Raw genomic sequence first — 9,676 nt, 5'->3', positions numbered from 1 at the left:
TTGAAACACGGTACTCACCGGGTTCAGATTACACCGGTCAGCGCATGGTCAGATCCCTCGTTCTTTTAGGCAGGAGTGCCCCTGGAGCAGGTATCCAGGCATGCTGTGGTATTCACGGATGCCTCGGCCACCGGCTGGGGAGCCATGTACAACGGGCAAGCAGTGTCAGGGGTATGGACGGGTCCCCAACTGCGTTGGCATATCAATTGCCTCGAGCTGCTGGCAGTACGCCTTGCATTGAGCCGCCTCAGAGGGCGCCTTCAGGGCAAGGACGTTCTGGCCCGTATGGACAACACTGCGACCGCTGCGTATATCAACCATCAAGGCGGTTTACGCTCCCGTCGCATGTCGCAACTCGCCCGCCACCTCCTCCTCTGGAGTCAGAAGCATCTGAGGTCCCTTCGTGCCATCCACATCCCAGGAGTGTTCAATCGGGCAGCCAACGAGCTGTCTCGAGCAGCACTTCCTGGGGAGTGGAGACTCCATCCCCAGGCGGTTCAGCTGACTTGGGGATGGTTCGGAGTTGCTCAGGTGGACCTGTTTGCATCTCCAGAAACCACCCATTGCCAGTGGTTCTACTCCCTAACTGAGGCAACGCTCGACACGGATGCACTGGCACACAGCTGGCCCCGGAGCCTGTGCAAATATGTGTTCCCTGCAGTTGGCCTACTAGCACAGACACTGTGCAAGATCAGGGAGGACGAGGAGCAGGTCTTGGTAGTGGCTCCATATTGGCCCAACAGGACCTGGTTCCCGGAACTCATGGATAGAACTCAGAGCTTCAGGACCTCAGAACAGCTCTTTGTCTGCATAGGGGATGCCATCACCTTGGCCTATGAAGCACAAGGTGTGCCCTGCCGGCTCAGGTTGCGTGCTCACTCCACTAGGGGTGTCACATCATCCTGGACGCTGGCTCATGGTGTCTCGCTAGCAAACATCTGTGGAGCTGCGGGTTGGGCCCAACATGTTCGCTAGGTTTTATAGCCTACGTGTCGAATCAGTTTCCTCCTGTGTTCTCACCTCAAACGGGTAGTGGCACTGAGAGGCCCGGCTCAGAGTCGGCTTGTGGCGTACTTAAACCTAATTCTCCAGAGAGTTCCTTAACCAGGCAAACCCTGTCGAGTCCTCCAGCACTCCGGCGTCCAAACGTGGCGGAGTGTCCGGTGCCAAGCCTTTCAGCCAATGAATTCTTGAAATCTGGTGTTAGACTAGTACCCACTACTAGACCCTGCCGGGATCCCATATGTGAATTCCACAGTATGTTTATTAGATCTGTGTTTCCCCTGGCAGACCATGTTCTGCCATCTCTAATGATGAAGCCTAAGCCATCTCAGAGACTTCCATGTGCAATAGGGCCCTATGGAGTTACTTCACATGTCTAAATATCACTTAACCCCCTCTGGGAGGAGGTGACTCCGCACACCTTCTCTATAGAGCCCGGTCCTATCGTCTGCCTTATAGGAAGGATCAGGAGTCCTACACAGGGCACTGGAAGGGGCAGCTCCTGTGGCGCTTTGGTAGGGATCCCAATTTCATCGGTCATCCAACATGACTCGGAGTGACCGACTGAATGGGTACGTCTCAGTTACGTATATAAACCTCGTTCCCTGAAGGACGGAATGGAGACGTCACGTCCTGTCACTACAGTCGCTGTACCACCGCTGAGCTGGCAGGTCACCGGCTTGGCTCCTCAGCGAAAGCATGAATTAATGCGGTGCACCTGCTGCCTCTTATACTCACGCTGTGATCAGCGGCAGCTGGATGCGAATTACCGCATGCCAATGTCCATTGGCTCGTTTAGTTACACTCGAAGTGGACAGGTCTCTGGCGAGATCCCAATTTCGTCGGTCATCTGACGTGACGTCTCCATTCCCTCCTTCAGGGAACGAGGGTTACATACGTAACAGAGACGATCCTCAACTATCTCAACGACTGGCTTATATTAGCTCAATCACGAGCTCTGTTGTGCGAGCACAGGGATCTGGTGCTTCAGCACAGGCTTCGGGTCAACTGGGAGAAGAGCAAGTTCTCCCCTGTGCAGAAGATCTCTTTTCTCGGTATGGAGCTGGTTTCGGTCAACATGACAGCATGTCTCACGAACAAGCGTACGCAGTCAGTGCTGAACTGCCTGAATTTGTTCAGGGGCAAGACAGCGGTCCCTCTAAAACTATTTCAGAGGCTCCTGGGGCATGTGGCAGCCACAGTTACGCCACTTGGCCTGTTACATATGAGACCACTTCAGCACAGCCGGATCCCGAGATGGGTATGGCATCGTGGCACTATCCGGGTCAGCATTACCCTGGGTTATTGCCGCATCTTCAGTCCTTGGTCAGACCCTGTGTTTCTACGGGCATGAGTGCCCTTAGAACAGGTGTCGAGGCATGTTGTTGTCACCACAGATGCCTCCAAGACAGGCTGGGGCACCGTATGCTCCTGGACAGGACCTCGACTGCAGTGGTACATCAGTTGCCTCGAGTTGCTAGCAGTGCTGCTTGCTCTTCGCTGGTTTCGACTGTTGCTGCAGGGCAAGCATGTACTTGTCCGGATGGATAACACAGCGACAGTGGCATATATATAAACCACCAGGGTGGTGTACGCTCCCATCACATGTCGCAACTCGGCCGCCATCTCCTCCTCTGGGGTCAGATGCGGCTCAAATCGCTGCATGCCATTCATGTTCCAGGAGAGCTCAATCGTGCAGCTGATGTGCTCTCACGACAGTTTACCCTCCCCGGAGAATGGAGACTCCATCCTCAGGTGGTTCAGCTCATTTGGAGTCGATTCGGGGACCCTGTGCAAGATCAGGGAGGACGAGGAGCAGGTCCTATTGGTTGCGCCGTTCTGGCCCACCCAGACCTGGTTTGCCAACCTCATGCTTCACGCGACAGCCGCTCCCTGGAGGATTCCCCTGAGGAAGGACCTTCTTTTTCAGGGGATGGGCACAATCTGGCACCCGCGACCCGATCTATGGAACCTGCATGTCTGGATTCTGGACTGGACGTGGTAGACCTCTCTGGCCTTTCTCAGGCTGTGATAGATACTATCACTCAAGCTAGAGCCCCATCTACGAGGCAGGCCTATGCTTTGAGGACCCTCAGAGATGCTCGGCTGGTCTGTTGCTTTCCTTCCTGCAGGAAATGCTGGAGCAGAGCTACTATTTTAATTAAACTATAACCCTAATAGCCTATTATAGACACACTTAGTTCAGTAGCCTATTGAAATGTTTAAATTTTTCTCATCATAATCTTGGCCTATGTGATACTAGAATTTAGAACAATTAGATTTAATTTACAGAACAGTGAATTAGCATACCATAACACAAAAACGTGTTAGCAAGAATGGACTTATTTAAACTAGGCCCAAAGAAAATGAGCTCAACTCCATCACCATGCTTAACTAACTTCTACATTTTAATTTAAGAGTTTCTGTTAGAATACCATTCAGAAGTATGCCTATTTATGCTTCATCAGAATATAAATTTGTGAGCCTTTAAGTTACAGTCCTAACTGCATGTCATGCAAGCAGTGAGACAAAGTGGACTGACTAGTTCTCACATACAGAGAATTGCAATAGTCCAGACGTGAAGACACAAATGCATGCATCACTCTCTCGAAATCATAAAACGACAAAAATGGCATGACCTTTGTCACTGAAGCAGCTCCAGTTAGCAAGAGCTTTCGGTGTGAGAGTGCAAAATATTCAGTGCCTTCAGCCTTCCGTGTTGATTGGACAGACTCGTGACTCCCAACAAATCAGATGTGTGGTGGGCAGACATTGCTCTTAGCCACAGAATGGTGAGTTCTGAACAGAGTATGTGAGCAGCGTGGAGTGAGAGTGGAACGGCGTGATTTTTGACTAGAGTGAGGAGTAGATTTTTTAAAAGTTCTTTTAACGGATAGTTAATCTCTGATCTAAACTAATGTGCTGCTACATTACTGCATGAGCACACACAACACACAAGTTTGCACATACCATACAGATTGTGAGCACATAGAAACATTCAGGAGTGCAAAAAAATGTTGTCAATGCTGTCCTGTGATTTATCAGCTTAAAAAGGTAGTTACAGCTTATTCTTTCTGTTTCTGAAGTAACTACAACCCTCAGACAAGTGAGTTAAACAGTCATTTAATATAGACATGGACTAATTATAGTGATCCAATAAACCACATTAAAAAAATTATTTTGGTATTGTGTATTAATTTTTCATTTAATATAAGTTCTGAACAGAACTTTGTGATATTTCAAAACATACTGAAATACTTTAGCTGCAAATTTCACTATGGAGCGAAGGCGGAGCAACGTTTCTGATCAGTTGAGCAGGGAATGGGAAATAGTGAACCCGGACCGGAGCTGGGGCAGAGTGATAATTGAATGCCTGGAATGAGAAGGGGAAATTGTTGACGCTCCACTCCGCTCACAAACTCGGGATCTGACAGAGGTGTCTGTATCAGAGACAAATAGCACATTTCAAAATTAAAGGTGCCATAGAATGCATTGATACAATATTTTAAATTGTTCTTTGAAATCTACATAGAAGGTATGTGGCTTAGGTAAGGGCAAAAATTCTCCAGAAACGGTTTTACATGTCCATTTACAACCCTAGGATTTGTGCCTAGAATGAAATGGTCCGTTATTACCTTATTTTGGAAGAGATTTGCGATCGCATGTGCTCTGTGTAAACTACAGCGGCATACAAGATTTTACAAGATCAGATGCTTGTCAGTGGTGCTCAGGATCTGTAAACCATTCGCCATCATCCTCAGTCATCTCTCCTTACTCCGTTTAAGTGGTAAGTGAAATCTTATGTACTTTCACACTGAACGGTTTCTCTGTGGAAATCTCAAAACAGTCTATCATTGCCTTTCTGTGTCCAAAGGAGTTGAGAACCCATGTAATAAAGGCTTTAAGATCACTGAAAGACTATCAGACATCCTGAGTTTAAGCCACAGCAGTCAGTTTTCTTCTGCGTGCACACAAGTTACATTCAGTTAGTGACACTGGGCCTCATTTATGAAACGAACGTACGACCGAAAATTGTGCTTACGGTCGTTTCTACGCAAAACTTGTAATTTATCAATATGGACACGAGTGGTGGCTACGATCAAATCTCACGTCAGGTCTGAGCTCGTGTACGCAAGGTTTTGAGTTAGCCTGAACTTGCGTGAAGCATAGGGGATTTCGGAGAATTATATAATGACAGTATTTTGTTCATTTAGATTATTTTCCCAAATCGACAAACAAAGTTTTTTTTTTTCCTTTCAGGGCTTTAGCTTTATGCGCAAATAGCAGCATAAACAACAGACCGTGAGGAATCACACACCTGCAGTGCTTCTGTGAATGGAGAAAAACAGAAATTATAAAATGAATAAAATAAATATGGCTACAGTAAATATATTTCTCTTAATTAACAGATTAACAAAAGAAAAAAAAAACAGTGCGACAAGTATAGGCCACTTTCGTTTTTTTGACAGTCTTAATGCATTTTATTTGTTTTCTATAACTTTATTTCTTTTATTTTATTTAACTGATTGGCAGGGCTGAGAGTTCATGAACGGCTTCTATGGCCGAGACGGGTATGACAGGGGATTCACAGACGGTCTCCATGGCTACGTCAGGACAAATGAAGATTTCATATTAAGTGGGTGTCCACACCTTGAGAGAAGCTGAGACGAGCACAGCCACCACCTCTGGAGGTTCTACAGCAGATGCCACCATCTCTGGAGCAGATTCAAGGGCTGGAATGAGCTCTGGAGCAGACTCTGGGAATGGATTTGGGAACAAGAGCAGGCTCAGATACTGGAACAGGAACCAACCTCACACTCCAGCCATTTATAAGATTTGAATGATCCACAGTGTCAAATGCAGCACTGAGATCTAACATATTTAAAACAGCAGCCATCCCACAATCAGCCCCTAATAATAATTCATTTAAAACCTTTACCAGAATGGTCTCTGTACTATGACCAACTCTGAAACCAGATTGGAATTTGACCAGGAGATCATTCATGGTAGATTAGAAATGAGGTGGAAAATGTTCAACTCTGTAACCTCAAGGCTGTTTTTGTTGTTTTGTTTTAATTAAAGCAGAAACCACTGCATGTTTACAACAAGATGGGACACAACTAGGGCTGTAGTACTCGAGTCAGGTTTCGGACTTGAGTCCGGACTCGAGACGTTTTTCTCGGACTTGTCTTTGACTCGGACTCGGACATCTTGGTCTCGCCAAATGTTCTAGTTGGTCTTGACCGAGTCCAGCCATATATGCTTTTGTTTCTCTTTCAAAACAAAACCATTAATCTGGCTCGCTTGTTCGGAAAATGGGTAATGTAATTGGTTTAACTCCATCTAGAACGGGCACTGCCATTGGTCGCTTGGTAAATGCACAACTGCATCATATGCCTGGCTCCAAGTGGAGGGAGGCATAAATAATTTTTATTTTGGCCACAGATACAATGTCGGCGAGTTGCACAATACAGTTTGATTTTACAAAGTTCGTTGGAGTTTTCCCTCTCACTTTCCTTCGCTTTTAAATAGCTTATAAATGCCCATGCACATTTTACTTTCACTTTCATTTCAGTTGTTATGTTACACAGCCTTGCTTGGGAAGGTTACATTGTACTATGGTTTCTTTAGGACAGGGGTCTCGAAACTAGGCCCTGGAGGGCTGGTGTCCTGCAGAGTTCAGCTCCAACCCTTATACAGGTCCTTTTCAAAAAATTAGCATATTGTGATAAAGTTCATTATTTTCTGTAATGTACTGATAAACATTAGACTTTCATATATTTTAGATTCATTACAACACAACTGAAGTAGTTCAAGCCTTTTATTGTTTTAATATTGATGATTTTGGCATACAGCTCATGAAAACCCAAAATTCCTATCTCAAAAAATTAGCATATCATGAAAAGGTTCTCTAAACGAGCTATTAACCTAATCATCTGAATCAACTAATTAACTCTAAACACCTGCAAAAGATTCCTGAGGCTTTTAAAAACTCCCAGCCTGGTTCATTACTCAAAACCGCAATCATGGGTAAGACTGCCGACCTGACTGCTGTCCAGAAGGCCATCATTGACACCCTCAAGCAAGAGGGTAAGACACAGAAAGAAATTTCTGAACGAATAGGCTGTTCCCAGAGTGCTGTATCAAGGCACCTCAGTGGGAAGTCTGTGGGAAGGAAAAAGTGTGGCAGAAAACGCAGCACAACGAGGAGAGGTGACCGGACCCTGAGGAAGATTGTGGAGAAGGACCGATTCCAGACCTTGGGGGACCTGCAGAAGCAGTGGACTGAGTCTGGAGTAGAAACATCTAGAGCCACCGTGTACAGGCGTGTGCAGGAAATGGGCTACAGGTGCCGCATTCCCCAGGTCAAGCCACTTTTGAACCAGAAACAGCGGCAGAAGCGCCTGACCTGGGCTACAGAGAAGCAGCACTGGACTGTTGCTCAGTGGTCCAAAGTACTTTTTTCGGATGAAAGCAAATTTTGCATGTCATTCGGAAATCAAGGTGCCAGAGTCTGGAGGAAGACTGGGGAGAGGGAAATGCCAAAATGCCTGAAGTCCAGTGTCAAGTACCCACAGTCAGTGATGCTGGTGTTGGTCCACTGTGTTTTATCAAGGGCAGGGTCAATGCAGCTAGCTATCAGGAGATTTTGGAGCACTTCATGCTTCCATCTGCTGAAAAGCTTTATGGAGATGAAGATTTCATTTTTCAGCACGACCTGGCACCTGCTCACAGTGCCAAAACCACTGGTAAATGGTTTACTGACCATGGTATTACTGTGCTCAATTGGCCTGCCAACTCTCCTGACCTGAACCCCATAGAGAATCTGTGGGATATTGTGAAGAGAAAGTTGAGAGACGCAAGACCCAACACTCTGGATGAGCTTAAGGCCGCTATCGAAGCATCCTGGGCCTCCATAACACCTCAGCAGTGCCACAGGCTGATTGCCTCCATGCCACGCCGCATTGAAGCAGTCATTTCTGCAAAAGGATTCCCGACCAAGTATTGAGTGCATAACTGAACATAATTATTTGAAGGTTGACTTTTTTTGTATTAAAAACACTTTTCTTTTATTGGTCGGATGAAATATGCTAATTTTTTGAGATAGGAATTTGGGGTTTTCATGAGCTGTATGCCAAAATCATCAATATTAAAACAATAAAAGGCTTGAACTACTTCAGTTGTGTTGTAATGAATCTAAAATATATGAAAGTCTAATGTTTATCAGTACATTACAGAAAATAATGAACTTTATCACAATATGCTAATTTTTTGAAAAGGACCTGTAAAACACACCTGAAAAAGCTAATCTAAGCATACTAGAAACTTTCAGGCAGGTGTGTCGAGGCAAGTTGGAGCTAAACTCTGCAGGAGACCGGCCTTCTAGGACTGAGATTGGCCACCCTTCTTTAGAACAAGTAACAAGTTCAAAAATGGGAACATGTTGATTTATTTTTTATACTTATGTTGCTTGTTCTTTGTCATATTTTCCATTGGCAGCCCAGAATGTGATTGTTACACTATAATAAAAATGCTGAAAATGTGAAGTTGCACTTCAGCTAATGTGACTTTAGTGAAATTGCTAAACCTAAATTAAATTAAATAGCCTAATTTGATCCTACAGTGTTGCTGCACATGCTTTTAGATCATTACAAATAATAATGCAAAATGATCACATAAATGATCAATAGTTAAGTATGTGGTTTTGAAGATATTTCTTTTTCTTTCTCTGTTTTGACTCTATAATTTGGACTTGGACTTGACTTGGACTCGCACCTCTTGGACTTGACTTGGACTCGAACCTCTTTGGAATCGGTCTTGACTCGGACTCGATAGTCCTGGTCTTGGACTCGACAAAGGTGGACTTGACTACAGCCTTAAACACAACCCTTGGATAGGGAAATGACTGGAATGGAGTGGAAGATGATTTCATGTGCGTTTCTAAGTCCGTTCGAACCGGTAGGGAGACATGATCAAAACTGTCAAATGTACAAGAGCTTAAAAAGAAGTTCAAGAAACCCTCACAAGTAAGGGAAGTGGAATCTGAAGGATAGCTGGGTTTAGCACAGAGTTAATTGTACCAAACAAAGCTTTCGGACAGTGAGCAGTTCTATTAATTAAATCTGAAACATATTTTGTTCTTGCCACTTTGACTGCATGCTGGTAGGGGTTAAGTGTATCTTTTAGCATTCATAAGAAATCTGTAATCTATCTTTCCTCCATTTGTGTTCAGCTTTCATACAAGCCCATCTAAGAGCATTTATTTCATCGTTAAACCATGGCTGAAACTGAGGTTTAGACCTTTTAAGTCTAAGTGTAGCAACATCATTCACGATGTCCAAATGTACAGAATTAAAAACAGCAGTCAGTCCCACTGTTTCTAGATATATAAAGTAATTGTGTTCCAATTACAGTTAAAATAAAAAAACGTGTATGTGCGTTTTCTGTTCGTACGTTCATTCTATGAATCACACGTATGCATATTCGAGAGATGATCGTAAGATCAAATTTAGGATGGTTTCTGCACATTTTATAAATGAGGCCCCTGGTCTATTATTCACAAGCAAACGAAGCCGGATAGACTCTGTGAACTTTGAAAACCAACTTCTGCTGAAACTGAACAAAAGGTTCAGAGGGTGAACTGTTCGAGATGTGTTAGTATGTCCAAGTAAGG

This window comes from Barbus barbus (assembly GCF_936440315.1).
Source record: "Barbus barbus genome assembly, chromosome: 48".
NCBI classification, from domain to species: Eukaryota; Metazoa; Chordata; class Actinopteri; order Cypriniformes; family Cyprinidae; genus Barbus; species Barbus barbus.
This window is presented reverse-complemented; position numbering follows the sequence as displayed.